The following is a 4,648-nucleotide window of genomic DNA, read 5'->3' as shown; positions in this document are numbered from 1 at the left end:
AATTGCCTTTTTTTTTTTTTTTTTTTTTTTAGAAAATGAATTTGAAAACAACAGAAATATTATAGATGAGAATAGTTGGAAATACCGAAATGAATGGTTCTCTAAGTTTTGGGGCTTTAAAGTGGAAATAAGTGGAGAACTGAATTATTATTTGATGTAAAATGTGGGTACTCACAAGGGTCAATTATAACTTTTTTTTTTTTTTGAAAACCAGGGTCAATTATTACTTTATGACTACGTACGAGATACTTTTTGTTGAAAAGGTCTCTCCATTTTTCAATACATAGTTCATATAGGATTGAGGAAAAAATCAGGTATTTTGATTCGGAATCATAACCTCTTAGAAAGTGCAAGTCTTGAAATCGAAATTTGTATAAGAGGTTCTTGTTTAAGTAGTAAAATGAAAAATATGTTGGCAACAAGTTTTAATTTGTTTGGCTCAGTTTCTCAAATTTTTGGAAACGAAATCTATAGGGTATCCTTCAACAATTCAACCCAATAAAAGTATCACTTAAATCCAAATAATACATCAATTTAATTATTTAAGCCCATTTTTGTATCTTTGTGATGTAAAATGTGGGTACTCTCAAGGATCAATTATTACTTCTATTTTTTATTTTTATTTTTGAAAACAAGATCAATTATTACTTTATGTACTATGTATGAGCATTTTTGTTGAATTGGTCTCTCCATTTTTCAATACATAGTTCACATAAGAGTGGGCAAAAAATCAGGGTATTCTGAATAGGAACCAGAACCTGCTGAGAACCGTAAGTTTTGAAATCAAAATCTATACAAGAGGTTCTATAAAAGTATCACTTAAGCTCGAATCATACATCAATTTAACCTCAATTTTGTATCATATGATACAATTTAATCAGATAATTGATACTAATAAATTGGAGTTTTTTTTTTAAGAGATATTTCTCTCATTAATTCTATATATATATGTATTTATTTATTTGTAAAAAAAAATTTGATTTGCCTAAGAATTTCAGTATACATATTAATATAATTGATTATTGTGTTATATTTCTCTAGAAACTTCTGTAATTTTTTTTTTTGAAATAAAATTGATTCATAAATAAAGTCATACGACATCTACAAAGAGATTTAGATCTAATGAATACATAATAATTGAATCAAATAAAAACATTTCATAAGCAAAGCTACGATCGTTGTTGCAAATCGTACATTTTTCATACCCTCTTTTCATATCGTTGTGATTTACAGCCTTCATTGGCGAGGGGGTCTATCGATCTGTTGTAGCCCTGCAGAAAATTTTCGTCTGATTCGCTAGATTGTAATCGACATATTAACCTCTTTTTCAATCTCGCACAAAATTTTACCCATAAAACAACTCTATAGCAATCCATAAAATAAAAAAGCAAATCCTCCCTCAAAAGAGAGAAGAAAAACCCGGTCTTTCGAAAGAGTCAAATCTTCCTAAAGAAGAAGAAAAACCCTGTCTTTCGAGGGAGAAATATTCCTCCTAAAAGAGGAAGAATTATTATTATAAACCTAAAACAGTAGAAAAAGCACACAAAAAAAAAATTGGGGCTTTCCACCGATAAAAATCGATGGAAGCCCCTCCAAAATTCAACAATGGAGGCTAGGGTTTTAGAGAGAGAAGAGAGGAAAGAGAGGCTAGGGTTTTTAGAAACTCTATTTTAATCATCAATAATTTATAAAATCGAGCATGTATGGCTTGAGAATTATCTGCTACTATATTAAATTACATACCATTAAAAGCAAAATTATTAACAAAATTTCTCACCAAACTTGTTTTCTTAAAAAATAAAAATAAAAAATAAAAAGGATTGTATCTAAAAGTATCACATTTTCTTATATGTAGTTGGTCATGTGTGGGGTGTGGCCATGTGGCCAGGCAATATGAGAGTTACTTCGTTAGTGTTATAGGGTTTACTATGTGAGTGTTACAAGTGTTACTTTGTTAGACTTATGAGGTTTCTCGGTCAGTGTTATAGGGAGTTACTCGGTCAATGTTAAAAGGATTACTTCCTTAGTGTTTTAGAGGTTACTCGATCAATGTTACAAGGATTATATTTCGTCAATGTTGTAATGTTTACTCAGCTCGGTCAATATTACAGGAGTTATTCGATTAATGTTATTGGGATTACTTTATTCATTAAGGGTCTGTTCTCTTACGTTGAAATTCAGTTCAGTTCAGTTCAGTTGAGTTCAGTTGAGTTCAGTTTAGTTCAGCTCAATTCAGTTCAGTTTAGTTCAGTTTAGTTCAGTTCAGCTCCTAATTTCCTTCTCTTATAAAATATTCATTTTAGTTCATTTCAGTTCAGTTCAGCTGAGTTCAGTTCAGCTGAATTCAGTCAATGAGAACAGGCCCTAACAACCAACCACAGGTGCATTGAGTAATTTGCCATGGTCGTAATGGTCGATTTTCTAGAGTATAGTTATGTACCCGCTAGAGATAAATATTCCGATTTATATTTGTTTGTAATGCATGTACAAAAAAATATTAACAATATATTGTTTCCATATATTATCAAAGATTTTTATTGTATCTCTTGATAAACTATTTTAAATGTTCATATTCTTTGATTGTAATAATAATGTAATCAATCAATAACATAATACTAAAGGTGAATCTGATATGACACTTGTCATGTTTTGATTAAAAAATTTCCCGCCAGTTTTAACTTTCCTTTTTTTTTTTTTTTTTTTACAAATCTTCATGAATATTTATTTATATATATTAGAATATTTAACCTTCAATTTGGCAATCAATAACATAATACTAAAGGTGAATCTGACATGACACTTGTCTTGTCATGTTCTAGTTAAAAATTTTCCCCCATTTTTAACTTTTTTTTTTTACAAATCATCGTGAATATTTATTTATATATATTAGAATATTTAACCTTCAATTTGGCAACTATATTATATACAAAGTATATTCTATAATCTATATGCATCAATGATAATAAATGAATAATATTTTAACCTATCTTTCATTATTTTATAATAGGTATTTTTTTCTAAAATAAACAAACATATACTCCCTCCGTCCCCGATTGATAGTCACTTATGTCATTTTTTGACACCCAAAATGTTAGTCACATTTGCTTTTTTCAAGTATCATTAATATTATTTTTTTACCAAAATTCTCTAACATTTGCAAATATCTTTGTGCAAATTTAACTTTTTAATGTAAATTTTACTTTCCCATGTACTTTAGTTACTTTCTATCTCTACTTTTTTGCATATCCAATGTAAATTTACTTTTTCAATGTACTTTCTTTAATTCTCCTTAATTCCCGTGATTATTCTTCAAAAGTGAATATCAATTGGGGACAGAGGGAGTAATATATTACAATAATAATGTACTACTCCATATCATTTTGATATTTTTTTTCTTTGGAAGTTTTTTTTTTTTTTTTTTTTTTGCTCCAACCTGGATTGACTCTTTAACTTTTATTACGACGTATATATTTGTTGATTTATTTATAATAATAACACTACAATTCAATAAATAAAGACATAAAATAAAAATAAAAAACCTTGATTATTAATTATAAAAAAAAAGTCAATTAAGTTTGTATAAAACATTATATCGGTCAAAGTAAGCTATAAAACATTGTGCCGGTCAAAACATGCCAACAAAATTGGGACGTTGAGGTATGTACATTACACATGTTCCTCTAAAAAAAGTACATTGTACGGGTTATAATTAACATAAAATTTAATTCTTATGTAAAATCCTATAATCATTAAATTTGTGTTTTTTTTTTAAAAAAAAATGTTTAATGATCAATAACTTTTGACATCAATATAATATTAAACTCAAGTTTTGTTTTGCTTTTTTTTTTTTTAATTTATTACTATTATTATTATTATTTTAAAGAAATTCAAGTATCTATTTCAAGTTTTTGTTAAATTAATATTGTAATTAAAAATTAGGTTAAGTAAAAACCGTGCATTGCGCGGGACTTAAACTAGTTTTATATATAATCGCATAATAATGTATGTTAATTACTTATTCTGAAATATATTTTGATTTTTGTCTTTAATTTGGATCATGATAGGTAGATATAAATAATATTTGTTACATAATACGAAGTATCATAATATCATCATGTTCTTTATAGAATTAATATGCCAAAAAAAAAGATAAAAGAAAAGAATTAATAAATGGTATTGAAGATTAAGAGTCAAATAAAACACATACAACCTTAACAACAATAACAAGAATTAATATGTTGGATATCACTTGTAGATTAGAATTTGATATATACATCCAACTAATCTAAGGTTAGTTTTTGTTTTTCATTTGATGATAAAATAAAAACAATTATCAAAATGAGAATAAATATTCATGGGTGTACGGTACACTTAAGTGTATATAACAACCTCTCCTTGTAGATGGGCCAAGCTAGCTGAAGTAGACTTGTATTGAATCTACACCTACTGATTATTAGGATTATACTTACAGAAGAATAGGTTTAAACCCCTCCGAAAAAGTTGATGGGGGCAAATGAGTGAATGACCCCTCAAATGCACGAATAGAAGCTTCAAGCTTGTGTCGTATTTTTCTTTGTTTTTTTTCCTTTGGTGTTCCACCCGATTCACTCTTTGGAGTAATCTGGATTCGGGGATCAATTCTGGGTGA

Source organism: Chenopodium quinoa, unplaced genomic scaffold, assembly GCF_001683475.1.
Source record: "Chenopodium quinoa cultivar QQ74 unplaced genomic scaffold, ASM168347v1, whole genome shotgun sequence".
Taxonomy (NCBI): domain Eukaryota; kingdom Viridiplantae; phylum Streptophyta; class Magnoliopsida; order Caryophyllales; family Amaranthaceae; genus Chenopodium; species Chenopodium quinoa.
Note: the sequence above shows the minus strand (reverse complement) of the source record.